Source organism: Lygodium microphyllum, chromosome 8 (genome assembly GCF_053477565.2).
Source record: "Lygodium microphyllum isolate KBCC chromosome 8, Lygodium_microphyllum_v1.1.10, whole genome shotgun sequence".
Classification (NCBI taxonomy): domain Eukaryota; kingdom Viridiplantae; phylum Streptophyta; class Polypodiopsida; order Schizaeales; family Lygodiaceae; genus Lygodium; species Lygodium microphyllum.
The window spans coordinates 84,227,661-84,243,450 of NC_141142.1; positions in this window are offsets into that span (position 1 = coordinate 84,227,661).

The window sequence follows — 15,790 nt, forward strand, 5'->3', positions numbered from 1 at the left end:
AACGCAGTGAGACTATAATCCTCATGGAGGTCTAGTGAACTCATAATGCTAGACATCAACACATAGTCTTGGACATCTGACATTGTAAATGTAGACAAAGGTATACCTCCTTCCTCACCATATGAATCAAGTGGTAGAACATCCTATAGGTTGACATGGATAGTAATTAGAACTATGCAAAAAATTTTCCTTTACTAAGAAACTTCCACTCTCTCCTCCTCTACATCAAAGGCTACAATCTCCTCTACCTCTTCAACCTCTCAATTACTAGATTGTCTCTTGTCATTAGAGTGCAATGCCACTTGTTGTGAGGTCCTTGCAAGTCATTTCCACCCAATACGAGATGAAAAGAGCAAAGGAATGCAAAGGAAGAATGTAGTAGATGAAACCTCTTTGAGTTTACGGGGCAGTCCTTTGTGCCCCTATTAGTACCTTGGCTTTCTCTTCGCAACTTTGTTTGTTGGAAAAGACCTTCAGGTAAACATATTCCTTTGTATCAATGGTCACCGTGCCAAATGACATGATTATTTGGTATTCCTCCATTTGCTGAGCCAACATGTTTTCAAAGGATCCCAATACTTTCTCGATAGGAAGTGGTGACTTGAACATGCATGATAACTCAGGAGTAGAGGAGTGAGCACAAGCATTGTAGAGGAATAAATATAGCTTTTTCTTTCGGATCTCGTCCACATCATCCTCCAATACCACTTCAATCTCCTTTTTTTTTGTGCCTAACGAAAAATTTAACAACTAAAAATGATAGATTTCCAAGCCAAACAAATCAATTTAAAACAAGCCTCCATCTCTTGGTGGTGAATCATAGTGCATTCAAGTGCACATGAAGGTCAACACCAACAAGTGATGCTCTTTACTCATTGATCCAATGAGGGGCCTCCCTCATTTGATGGTATCACATACTTCATTCAATGTAGAAAAGAGTCAAAACCATATGATATGGGAGCTCTTAAGCCTAGGAACAAGCCTCCTTCTATTGGTGGTAACCCATACTAAGTTCAATTGTACACAAGGGTCAACACCAAGCAAAGTGGGAGTATTTAAGCCGAGGGAGAAGCCTCCTTCACTTGGTGTGTTCCGTACTACATTCAAGTGCACTTGAGAGTCAACACTAAGTGATGTGAAGACCTTTAAACCTAGGGAGAAGCTTTCCTTGATTTATGGTGACCCATATGGTGTTGAGTGTGCACAAGCATCAAAACAAAGTGATGTAGGTGCTATATAGCCTAGGGAAAAGCCTCCTTTACTTGATAGTGACCCATATCATATTTGAGTATGCATGAGGGTTAACACTAAGCTTCCCTTGCTCGATGGTGACCCATGCTACATTCAAGTGGACATGATGTCAAAACCAAGCAATGTGGGAGCTCCTTGGCATAGGTAAAAAACTCCTTCACTTAGTGTTGACCCATACTATTTCTAAGTATACATGAGGGCAACACCAAGTGAAACTCTTTGTCTAGTATTCTAGTGAGGGACCTCCATCACTTAGTGATTGACCATATAGCATTCAGTGCTCCATATGAGGGTCTAGATCAAGTGATATGGGAGCTCTTAATCTAAGGGAGAAGTCTCCTTAAATGCTTAGTAGTGACCTATGTGACCCATATGGCATTCAATGTACATGAGTGTCAAAGCACTCAAGTATGCATGAGAGTCAGTACCAAGTGACACTCTTTGCTTGCTACCCTATTGAGGAGCCTTCATTGCTCGATAGTGACCCATATAGCATTCAATGGGTCAAAACTAAGCAAGGTAGGAGCTCTTAAGCCTAAGAAAAATCCTCCTTTGCTTGGTGGTGACCCATATGATCCATATGACATTCAGTGTATAGAAGGGTCAAAATTAAGTAGTGGGAGCGGAATCTTTTGTGCTTGGTGGTGACCCATACTATGGTAAAGTGCATGAGTGTCAATCCCAAGTAGGGCTCTTAAGCTTAGGGAGAAGTCTCCCTTAGTTTGTGGCCGATATGGTATTTAGTATACAAGAGAGTCAAAACCAAGCACTGTGAGAGCTCTTAAGACTAGGGAGAAGTCTCCTTTGCTTGATGGTGACCCATGTTGCATTCAAGTGTATATGAGAGTCAACACCAATCAATTCCCTTTGCCTATTGCACCATTGAGAAGCCTTCCTTGCTTTGTGGTGACCCTTGCTATGTTCAAGTGGGCATGATGTCAAAACCAAGCAATGCAAGAGCTATTATGCCTAGGAAAAAGCCTCCTTCCCTTGTTGGTAACCCATACTATGATCAACACCAAGCAACACTCTTTGCCCACTGTCCTAGTGAGGGGCCTTTGTCACTTGGTGATATAACAAATATAGTGTTTAGTGCATACAAGGGTCAAAACCAAGGGATCTTGGGGCTATTAAGTCCAAGTAGAAGCCTCCTTTTCTTGGTAGTGATGCATGTGACCCATATGGCATTCAGTGCACACGAGGGTCAAAATCAAGCAATGTGGGAGATCTTAAGCCTAAGGAGGAGCCTTGTTTGCTTGTTAGTTACCCATACTGTGTTCAAGTACACATGAGAGTTAACAATAAGAAATGTAGAGACCCTCAAGCCTAGGAAGAAGCCTTCCTTGCTTTGTGGTGACCCATATGGCATTCAATTTGTATGAGGGTCAAAAACAAGCAATGTTGGAGCTCTTAAGCCTAAGAAAAAGCCTCCTTCGCTTGGTGGTGACCCATATTGCATTTGAGTATATATAAGGGTCAACATCAAATGATGCTCTTTTCGTGTTGCCCTAGCAAGAGGTCTTGTTCATTCTATGGTAACCCATATGGCATTTCATATACAAAGGATCAAAACTAAGTGATGTGGAAGCTCTTAATCCCACAAAGAAATACGGGAGCTCTTTAGCCTAGGGAGAAGCCTTCTTCACTTAGTAGTGACCCTTAGTGCATTTGACTGTACATATGAGTCAACACCAAGCGACGCTCTTTGCTCATCATCCCAGTGAGGGATCTCCCTTTGTTGGTGAGCTGTATGGCATTGAGTGCACATGAGGGTCAAAACCAAGAAACGTGGGACCTCTTAATTATAGAAAGACGACTCCTTGTCTTAGGGGTGATCCATGTGACCCATATGGTATTCACTTTATACAAGGGTCAAAGCCAAGTGATGTGGTAGCTCTTAAGCCTAGGGAGGGGCCTCCATCACTCTTTTGTGGTGATCCATATGGCATTCAATACACATGAGAATCAAAACTAAGTGGTGTAGGAGCTCTTAGGCCTAGGGAGAAGCCTCCTTTGATTTGTAGTACTATGTTTGAGTGCACATGGGGGTCAACACCAAGTGAGGTTCTTTGCTTGCTATCCTGGTGAGGGGCCTCCCTCTTTCAGTTGTAAGCCATGGTATATTCCAGTGGACACAATTTCAAACCAAGTGGTGTGGGAGCTTTTTAGCCTAGGGAGAAGCCTACTTTACTTAGTGATGAATCATAGTATGTCGGAGTACACATGAGGGTCAATAGCAAGAAAAAATCTTTGCCCAAAATTTGAGTGAGAGACTTCCCTCACCCAATGGTAATCAACATGGTATTCACTACAAGATAGGTTCAAAAGCAAGTGATATGGAAGCCCTTAAGCCTAGGAAGAAGGCTCCTTTATTTGGTGGCGACAGATGTGATCCATATAGCATTTGATATACATGAGGATCAAAATCAAGTGATGTGAGAGCTCTTAAGCCTACAGAGGGGCCTCATTCACTTTGTGGTGACCTTGACTATATTCAAGTATAGATGAGGGTTAACGTCAAGCAATGTCGAGACTCTTAAGCCTAGGAAGAAGATTTCCTTGCTCTGTAATAACCCATATAGTGTTATGTAGACAACTCTAGGCACAATGTATCAAGTTGCAAAGTGTGAGAATTATCAAGGCAGACTAGGGAAGGTTCATAATATGCAGACATGCTAACTAGACTACCTTTCTGAGTTATAAGAGGAAAATCTCTCTAAAGCCATCGTCAATCTGTATTTTACCCAATCAGATTTCTTCGAGCTATCCTTAGGGTCTTATCTTATCATCTATTTGGATTGCCATCTAGGCTTCACAGTGGAAGCACACGGGTGGATAGAGCCATCTTTATATTAGTTTGTTTGAATTTAAAGTAGTTTTCTTTTCTTCTCATATCTTCTGTGTGTTCTCTACTCCTTGCTCAAATTTTGTGCATTGTGCCTTTGAATTTCTATAGAGTGCATACGAGTGTCAAATGCAAGTGATGTGGGAAATCTTATGCCTACTGAGGGGCCTCCTTTGCTTGGTGGTGACCCAAACCATGTTCAAGTATAGTTCAGGGTCAACACCAAGTGATGTGGGGGACTCTTCAGCATAGGAAGAATCCTCCGTTACTTTGTGGTAATCGAGATGGTGTTTAGTGTACATGAAGGTCAAAAGAAAGCAATATTGAAGCTCATGTGCCTAGGTAGAAGCGTCCTTCTCAATCACTAGCTCTTCTTTCAAAACCGCACAACTTTACTTGCGTCCACTTCATCTTCCATAAATAGTTTCATAGATCTCTTTTCCATGAAGATTTCTCATGATTTGTAAACTCAATGTTATTGCAGACAATAGTGCTCCTCTTGGACCTCTACACTAATCACAACACCTTTAAAAACACTTTCCACATTGCCTAAGATGATGGCCTGATGGCTCAAGGATGATCCTCTCCTACATACAAGTTGGATTATTTTGTTATCTCCTTGTAGTCCTTTATGTCAACAATGTTTTTCCTTGCTTTCCTTTCCTAGTTTCCCTTCCTCTCTAATGCATAAAGGTATCAAACTTATGATACCATTCCTTTGGTTCTTGCTTGAGTCCATAAAGACTCTTTGTCAACTTGCATATTATTGCTCTATCGTTTTCCTCATAGCCCTTGGGCCACTACATTTAGATATCCTCAAGCAAGTGTGCATATAAGAAAACCATCTTAACATCCATATTCTGGTACAAGTCTAAATCCATCGACACAACCAAGGCATTTGATACCAAGTGTAGGGTAGGCATCTTGTCACAAGAGAGAGTATCTCATCAAAATCAACTCCCTTCTTTTGCTTAAAATCCTTAGCAACCAATCTTGCTCTATATGCTAGCTTAGGGAAACTAGGGATACTCTTCAACTTGTATATCCACTTGCATGGCAATGCATGTTTTCCATTAGAAAAGGGAGAAAAATCCCATGTATATTTTTTATCTAATGGATCATATTTTGACTATATAACCCTTTCCTAAGATTCACTATCACCTCTGCACATAGCCTCCTCATCATAAGTGAGGGGCTCACTAGAATCTATCACCATGACATAATGCATATATGGTTGAAAATGATTAGGTGGAAATGAGACTCTAATGGAGCATAGTGCAATCTATATAGCCTATCCTCACCATCCAACATCATGATCATGCACAACTGTCAAAAAATACATTTCATGGACTCTAGATCTAGCTTGTTACATTTTTCTTTTGGTTGGCAATATGGAATAAAGTTGCACAGCCAAACACAGGCAAGTGTGCATAGGAGAGAGGTTAACCAAACTATACCTCCTCTACAATTCTACCACCAAGAGCAATGTATGGAGGTCTACTAATCAAATGAATGGCATCAATAACTACCCTAGCCCAAAAATACTATGCTAAGCCTGCTTGACTAAGCATAGAGACTCTTTTCTAAATTATTATATGTATGCACTCCACAACACAATTCTAAGGTAGGGTATATGGGGCAATCAACTGACATCTAATACACCTCTTATCAAAGAACTACTCAAATGCCTTAAAGATATATTCACTCCCATTTTTTGATCATAGAATCTCACTCTATACCTAGATTGATTATGGAAAATAGCTAGAAAATATTGAAACATAGCTAAGACATCTTACTTCTACTTTATCCCAGATCCTATGTGAGTAATCATCAATAAACGTGACAAAATAATTTGTATGATCTAGACTTAACTAATAGAGCATGGAACCAAAACATCTAAATGCACAAGAGCTAACAGATCACCCATGCACATAGAACTATAATTTTTATGTAACTTATTAGTTTGTTTGCTATATAAACAATTATCATAAGAGTCAGAACATGAGCAGCCAAAAGGTTGTTAAAATATGGAGGATGCATGCTAAGGTGGATTAGTGATAAGAAAATAGACAATCATAATGAGGCATAGTAATGACAAAGAAGATTAACTAATATTATCCAAGCATAATGCAAGTACAATTGAATGAGAATGATAGATGATATGAGTATGGGGATGGATGCCTTTTATAGGCTTATAGTAAGTGGTATTGGTAGGTGGAAAAAGGTGGAAAGGGACCATGTTATTCATCAATTGTGGTTTTAATAAACCATGCATACATGACCTAGTCTAAGGCTTTATTTGCAATGTGATTCTTTGCCTTGATGTTCCTTACAAAGAGGCTATAATGGATGTGATTGCACATTTCTCAACACCCCTCCTCAATCACAACCAAGAAAGACACTGAGTATACATGTTCCTTACAATGAGGCTATCATGAGTAGAACCTTGCTAAGTGTAGACATGGAAAGAAACAACCATATGAAGTTAGAGGCTGTCACAAGGCCTCACTAAGTGTGTAGAGGCTGTAGTGTGCAAGGGTTACATGAGAAGTACAATATCTTATGGTAAGAACATTTTGAAAGTAGACATTTAAAACCTTAAAAAGTCTATCAAAAAATGAGCTACAAAGGAGGGACTAGTGGTGAGTCCTATACTTTCGTTCTTGGGTGTCTTGTTCTTCTTCTTCTCCATTGTTGTCTTAATCTTCTTGGAATGTTGCAAGATATGGTCTTTGAGATATTTTCCTAGCATGACAAAACTTCTCAATATACCTAGTTTTCTTACAAAAATCACAAACATAATGCTCTTCTTCCCTTTGTCCTTCACATAGAGGAGTTGTTAGTCTCCTCTTGGGATGCTTGTTTCTCCTTTACCGTTGATCTTCTTTTCCTCTTCAAGGAAAGAGGCTTTGATATCCACAAGCTTCGACTTTGGCATGTTGATTAATGTGGTAAACACATTATCATACTCAAGTGCAAGACTTTTGAGAAGTACTCCAATGCAAATGTCTTCATCCATCTTCAAGTTGATTTCTACGAGTTGTGTTAACAAGCTTTCCATATAATTCTAATGAGTTGCAAGTGAGGTACTACCTTTCATGTCAAGCCTAAAAAATTCAATTAGTAAGCCATATTTGGAGATTTTTGAGTAAGCTCCAAACAAGGTTTCTAATCGATTCCATGTTGCTTGAGAGGTTTCACAATCATCAACATGATGAATGTAACTGTCATCAAGTTCCAGCTTGATAATAGCTTGAGCCTTATCATCATTTTTATCCCATATTACTGAGAGTGCAGCTTCCCTTGGTTTCTTCTCTTGACCACTTGTGATTGACCACAAGACTTTCTTCATCAGGATCAGTTTCCCATGTGTGGAACCTGACACCATTGAATTTGCATGAGGGTGAATCTTTGCCCATTTTGTTGGTAGGAGCAGCAGCAAATAATTGAGAATAGACCAGCAAAAGAGTTGAAATTGAGTGTGTCAAAGGACATAATAAGATTAGTGTTAACCAACACTAATTAGTATATCAAGAGATACTATGTACTTGATGTTGATCTTGATATTCAATCTTTTTCTTGGAAGTGGTAGCTTTGCTAAGAACTGAGTGTTGTAGCAGATTAGAGAGTTAGTGACATCACTGAGCCAAAGGAAGTGAGAAAATAAAGTAAAATTTGAGCGTGGAGATTAATGGCTATGGTTGCCCTCTTTAGGGTTTTGACGACTAGTAATTTACTTATTGCAACTTACTAATGTGATTATATGGCATAAGATTTGATGGGGAGGTAGCTTAGATAGTAGGCTTCTAATGCCGTATGAAAATCATTGACATTGTTGTATGTGTAGGATATGAAAATAGCACAGCTAGACAACACCACGCGGAATGGTTGGTAACCCAAGAGAGAGATGGCAAGAAATGGAGACCTAGATAAAGATAATAATTTTGATGCATTTAGAGTCCATGAGAGAGCACATGTACTAAGGATATGACACATCAATACTCCTACCTTTAACATGAGATGTCTTACCAATTTTGTTTAAATTTTCAAAGGTTTGTCACTATGTTTTTCAAATTCAATTTTGAACTATGTTTTTTAATTATGAAAAGTCAATTTTGAAATCCTAAGACAAATATATAAAAATTCTAAACCTTGGAACATTCACTAGCCTAGAGAGAGAGGGACATGAGAGGGGTGGCAGGAGATAGATAGAGGTAGGGATGGGGTGGAGAAATCACTACAAGGGTAAAGGGGTATATCAACAGGACTTTGAGACATTAATTAACTAGAGTACTTTGAGGAAAAAAAAGTAGAGCGCGAAATTTTGCCACAAAGAGTTTGAGAGAGTGTGAAAGAAAGAGAGAGAAGGAGAGCTTCTCACCACCACTGCTGCCACCGTTTGTGAAGAAGAGAAGGAAGTGCACAAAAAAAAAAGGACCATCATGAAGAGGAGACAAAGATTCCATCCTTAAGCCTTTGTGGTGAGTACATGCCAACTATCCTAGTGTGTCATCCTAGATTCGAATCAATGTTATTTTAGGGGACCTCAGTTGAGACTATACCTTATTAATAAAGTGGTTGATGCATATTACTCCCCCTCATTTCTCACTCTCTTTGAACCAATGCAATGTTCTACTTAAGTTTGAGAGATGATAGCAAAGTAGTTATCTTAAGCTAATATTAGATAACCATGGTAGGAGACTATAGTCACAATTAAGGCTTGCTTTAGGTTGATACTTGTGCGGTTGAGGTGGAACTTTCCCTACGAGGTAGACTTAAGTAGTTTCAAGTAATGCAGTTTGATTATTACAAGGGATTTTTGAGCGGAAGTTACATTGATTACCTCTTGATAAATTTGTGCCATTAGGATTTGATGGATATACATGTTACAAATATAGATATGCACCTAGATATGACTATAGTCTCTAGATTTGGAAGGCCATGCACTCTCTAGAATTTCGATGAAAAGGGATCAATTTGTATACACTTTAATTGACTTTATGATCTTTCTACATTATGAAAGATGTTGGATATGGAATGCGATGTATTGCTTTATCAATGCCGATTATCTTCCCTATATTAGAACCAACCTAAAGTAGATATAGTGGATGGAAAATCTATAAGTTATTTAATGTTTATTTTGAAGGAATCTATGGTTAACCATACTATTAAAGTATCTAATTTCCATGGGTAAATCTTTATAATAGGATTCTTATCATGATGTAATGTCTCTTAGCTATTGGAAAAATGTAAATAAAATATTACTCTTTGCCTTCTACTTGTGTAAGCTCAATAGCTCCTAAAAATTTATGTTAAAATGTAAGAATATTTATATGGAATCTTTATAATGTATATTAAACTAGTTTGTTATGTGTTGTAAACTAAGATGTTTTAGTTGGCATTAACTTTATTGAGTTATAAGAGAAGAAAACCCTTCTCAAACAAAGTAAAAAAGAAAAAGAGAATAAGAATAAAAACCAGTTGTTTGTCTTAACGTGGACAAAATGGAAAATTATGATGGTCATGATGTTCAAGATTGAGAGGCATATCTTAATCAGCGTGCCCCGTGTCCTTGCTCTCAATGCAAGCTGGCAATCAAACAAAAGTGTCGCTTGTCTATAGAACATGTAGTACAATGCTTCAGCAAGTTTCAATCAGAGATCGTTGATTAAGCGATCTCAAACTTTGAGTGAATGGTAAGAAAAGTGTGTATCAATCTCACCTCAAGATGTTGCTTGCGCTTCTAAGTGTGCAAGAAAAATAAGGGTGGAGCGATGCGAGTGTGACTGAGTTGTTCAGGTACATTCTATGTGTACTTTGTGGATTTCTTTTCGGCACCATTATAAAAAACAATTGTACTTTTTCAAGGTGTTCTATGATATCTTTTTAGGTTGCTAAAGTATCATATACTACCACTTGGAAATACCATGCCTGAGTCTCGTGATGATGCGCGACATGTTTTATGAAAGCTTGGCATGGACTACAACAACATCCATGCAGGTGTCAATGATTCCGTGCTATTTCGAGGAGAGTATGGGACTATGGAGACATGTCTAAAGTGTGGTGTTCACAGGTATCAATAGGACTTGCAAGGGCAAACCATCCCTTAGAAAGTTCTTAGACACTTTTTACTTATTCTCCATATACGTCACATGTTTTGTACGTTGAGCATGGAGAGCTTGACAACATGGCATGCACAGAATAGATCCATAGATGGAGTCTAACGAATATCAGCGGATTCACATACATGGAGCCACATTGACTCTACCTTTCTAGGCTTTGCATGGGAGCCAAGGAATATTTGGCTTAGTCTTGCTATGGATGGCGTGAACCCATTTGTTCCCTACTCAACTTCTTACAGTGTGTGGCATGTAGTCCTTGTTAACTACAACATCCCGCCATGGCTTTCTATGAAGAAAGGAAACCTGATACTTAGCTTTCTCATTCTTGGTTGCTACAAAGTCAAAAATATGGATGTCTATCTTTGTCCATTAGTCGATGAGCTTAAGATTTTATGGGAGGAGGGGGTTGGTATGAAAGATATGAGCAAGCATGGTCAACGGTTTGCCAATATACAAGCCATTCGCATCTCAGGGGGGTCACTCATGAATATATGTATATATAACATGAGTTCAAAATAAGGGGTTTTTAAAACACAATTTTTATACATTTTTTACATACAGAAGGGTGTTATATAAAGCGGTTACTTACAGGTTGAATAGAAAAGGGTTATGTTCTATTCAAGAAAAATTTGCAGATTAGGATATTAATAAATAGGCCATGAATGCACGTTATATAGAGAATATATATATACTGAACCCCCCGAGATTCGCATGTGGACCACGTATGACTTTCAAAGATTTGGGAAGTGCTTAGGTAAGTAGGCTTCCGTTCTCCTTGGTATGGGCCACCAACATGATAACTTGAGGTACATGCCCACCAACATGCTCACAATACACACCCACCTCTTGATGCATCTTGTAGATGAAGTGGAGATTGCGGGACCTATCCATACGCGATGGATATTCTTCTTAGAGCACTTCATGAAAAATCTGAAAGGCTTTATGTGACAACGAGCTTGGCTAGAAGGTAGCATGGCTAAAGGTTGGATGGTGTCACAGGCGTTAATGCATATTTCACAATGGCTACCAATAGGCAAATTTTTATAACAGTATGCTATGGTCTAAAGGACGATGATAGACTAACTGGAGATGTGGTGGGTGGAAATGGGGTAGAAAAAAGGATGGATGCCACAATGGAGGAGAAAGCGAATCATTTTTGTATATTGCACTATGCATCCATGGAGACGTGGCTTGCTAGGTATGAGCAACCTATGAAAGATCAGCAAGAAGCGTGATCAAAATTTCGACGCAATTTGTGCCATTGACCAATTCGATATCCTGAGGGCATGGAGGAGATGCTGTGGTTTATGTCTATGATAGGATTACATCATGGAGCTTTGATTGCAGTCTCTCATGAAGGGGTGGAGGTCTTTACTGAGGAGTGGGAATTCTCGAGGGCATGTAGTCCAAAGGTGACTACATGTTTTATAAGCTATCGTATCTAGATTTTATATGTGACAACTAGTCTAACCATTTCAATGTACAGTACAAAATATACGATGTGGCATGGTCACATGGGCGACATTTTTGCATTGAGTGCATCAAAAAAATGTGCTCCACAATGGATTGTGGTGTCATGGTAAGGTTCGAGCAAAGCTGATGGCGAGCCACAGATCCAAACACCATTATAGATGAGAATCTGGAGTATTTTGGAAACTTATAAAGTGTTATCTCAATGGTTTACCATAGCTTCTCCATGATCATATTTGATGTATAGTGGTTCAAAGTGGTATTGGAAGGAGTCGAGGTAATTGTTCAATGAGGTCCATCTGGATTTCTTGAAATCAATTATGAGAAAAGATGGATGGATCTGCGTGACAGGTTTGTCTTGTCGGCCCATTGTGAACATGTGCATGAATTATTATTTTTTAATTTTTTGCGACATAGATATGTCATAAATGTTAAGTATCTCTTAGATGTGATTTTGAAGATGTAATTTTCTATTGAAACCCTCGACAACCTCGATGCTGGTATGTTGTGCCTTCAGCTTCGCAGAGTGCAAGGGTGTATGATGAAAGCAATTTTCCCAGCGTAGATGAGGACAATATGCAGATGGAGGGGTTATCATTGGAAGGGGTGGAGGTTGAAGATGGCTTGGAGTGTATAGAGGAGGCAAAATTGGGTAACGATGATAGAAAGACAGGAGGGGAGGAATTCTTTGAGAACAAGGTGGACTCATCCTTTTGTGGTAACCTGCCTATGAACCTTCCAGTGTATGCGGAGTTGTGCTAGGAGATTGACATGGGACCATGGGCTACGTCATACTTGCAGCATCTGCCTACTCAATTTGTTGATGAATCGCTAATAATGGTACTCTAGAATATGCATTTTAAGTAACATCATTTTTTCAGAGTTATATTATCGTGATTTTCTTGAACACAATATTAGTGAGTTTGGGAATCTCACAATTCCCATTTGTTGAATACTTAAAAGGTGGCACCCGGATAACATGCCCATAAGTTTCTCAAAACCATACGGTGTGACCTATCATTCGAAAGCGCTTGAAAAATGGGACCTATTGAACTATAGAGCGCTTGATTTGGAGTTATAGTCTTCAAGTTATGACAAATGCAAAGATTTGACCACTTGTCCCAAACTTATGGGAAATTCCTATATTCTCCAATATGGTGTTCTTGAATCTTTATATTGATTATGCTAATATCCCTTTCTGTCTGTGCAAATGACCTGTGATGATATTTGGAGAGCAAGATGACCCAAGGGATGAGTGATGAGGAGTTGCAGGAGATATTCACACGCATGTCTCCAAATTAGATGGCTCGATTTTCAGAGATATGGTGGACCACGAGCTGTCTTTGACACCATCAAGTTGTTCCATTAGATCTACTTTGGCATGCTCTGATGCCTTGATTTCCAATAGTAGATAAGGTCGATACTCAGATTCGGACCGGATGATGGAGGGAGTGTTTTGGGGGGGTGTTGCGAAGATGTGGATGTTGTGAGCCCACAGTTGGCTTGAGATACAGGTGCTACTCCTCGATCTCGTGTAGGTTCAAGAGAGGGTGGCTTAGGTGCTTATTGTGGAGGCTCCGATGCAGTGTCTCCATCTCGTTGTTTTGGTGGATTTGCATCACTTGTAGGATTTTTCATACCTATGGAGACATGTACTCCAATGACTCTAGCTTTTGTTCAGTCATCCCACAGATTGTATCTCTATGGGTGCTACTTCGAGAGATACCACTCCCGTGGGTATACCAAATGTATAGGGGTCTCATAGTTATGCCTAGGAACGTGGTCATAGGTGGAAGATGACACATCTTAGACATACCCATGAGGGGTATGTATACCTTATAGATGACAAGACATGAGCTGTGATCGTGAATGATGAGGGGAGGAGGGTGATGTCTCGTATGAGAGAGTTGTGCCAACAAGTTTTTTGACATAATGTCTTGGACCACTAGAAGAATATACCCGAGGGGAGCAAGGACTACATATAGCATCCTTGCATGAGGACTTTCCGCTACCCACTGTAGAGAGGTTTTCCATAGGTTGGATGATGGCGTGCATGCATGTATACATGTCACACAGACGATCAGGCGCATGCAAGGCACTCAAGAGTGGTGCCTTAAAGCCAAGTGGCTAGATGCAAATGACTAGCGGAGACTCAGGGAGGAGGCTACAGATTCTCTAGGATGTTGACGGTAGCAATGGGAGGCAGCGAGGGCACGACTAGAGGTAGGGGCGGTCCATCATCTTGGGAGTGGTGGCCGCATGACTTATCTAGAGGACTTTGTAAGTTTTTCTTTTGTTATTTTTGCTTTCTTATTTGCAATATCACTTGTACTGACAATCATGTTTCTAGGAGTTGTATTCTATTTTCTTTGTAGCACTCCATTATTACAAACAGCGATCCCACCAGCTTGGAGACTCAATATGCAAAGAGATGCGGTCTCACTGCATTGATTAATAGATTGTATGCATGTGGTGGCCTGGTAAGTCACTCATCTTTCTTGTCTATAGTTACTACTTTTATTAAAATGCATTATGTATGGTGGATTAATGTGTAGTTGTTCATTTTTTAGACTCCATTCAATGCTCCTTTGTGTTAGGACAAGCTTTTGGATGGTGAGGATCTATAGCTTGCGCTTGGATTCGTGGAGCGCACATCTTCTTCCTTTTTGGTCTTGTAATTTATGTAGGCATCTTCTATGTACTATGTTATTATTATCCTTTGTATCTTGCCATAATTCCATGAGTTTTCATTAGTGATCTTGTATTTATTCTGTATCATTCTTGTGGGTTCAAGTACATTTTGCACTCATCTTGACAACCATTACACATTTAACATATAATCCATTTGGAGAATATAAATAAAACGCAGAGTACCACAATTTTTTGTTCTCTGTAACCGTCGTTATTAGTATCGTAAATTTACTACAGGTGTCGCTATTGGCATTGCAATATATGTCACAAACCATCACAATTTGTTTTAGTATTTATGTTGGTATTTACATCACAAAACCAATGCAAACTGTGATGCTAATACTAATGTAAATTACGATGGTTTCATGGAGATGCTAATACTAACACGTTTAGCCACAAGGGATGCAAAAAATTTTATGAACATTTTCATCTCTTTGAATGTTAGTATGAGGCCTGTATCTGGTACTGAATGAAATGAAATGATAATTTCGAATTTCATTTACATCACAGTAAGTTTAAAAGTTTCATATTTCAGTCAAGTCATTCCTTTCATTTTTTCCTATTACTCTTCACTCTACCTGGGAGCGGAATTTTGGTGCCGATAAGTGCTTAAAAATAGCTAAAAATTATGAATATCAAGGGAAAAATATTCAACGTCAAAGGCGGCGGCTCGATCTAGGACGATTTTAAGCGCCAAAGTGCTTTAAAGACGCCCGAGCGACACTTGTTGATTTTTCATAATTTTTCAAACAGTTGTGCAGGTTGACAAGAGTTACCGGCCAATGCGGGATGCCAAGCCGGATGCCCAGGATTTTCCAGAGCTCAATTCCGAGTCCAGACGGGAAAAAGGCCAAGAAATGGTCAAGATTTGAAAGGGTGGCCACAACATGGACCAAAGGGGGGTGTTCTTTGCGGGAATTTTAACCCCCCAACCAAAAGGCATGCAAATAGGAAGAAAGAAATCGTGGGATGAGGAAGAAGAGGGCGCCATCAACAGCGTCGAAAATCACGCCATGGGATGGGAGGAGGCAACTTGCCTGCTCCACACAACCTATGCAAATGATCATTGGCCTTGTCTACCTTCTCCCTGCTGATCATACCGCCGCCTCTCGCCCGAGAAATGGTGGTCTCTATGAAGAAATCTGAGTTCAGTCTTTCTCTCTCCTCCCTCTCTCTCCCCTAGAGGCAGATTCATGTGGTGAAGAGGAAGAAGAAGAATGGATGGCGGATGCTTGTCCAATGAAGACCGGATTGCTCCGTGGTGCAAGAAGATTGAAGGTTGCTGATTGTGGACTGTCATGAGCATTAATGGTGGCTGGAAATCAGTCCCAAGATATGACAAATAAAAACCCGCAACCCGCAAAGAACGGTAATCTCATTTTTTACAAAGGAAATGGTGTTTTTATGCAAT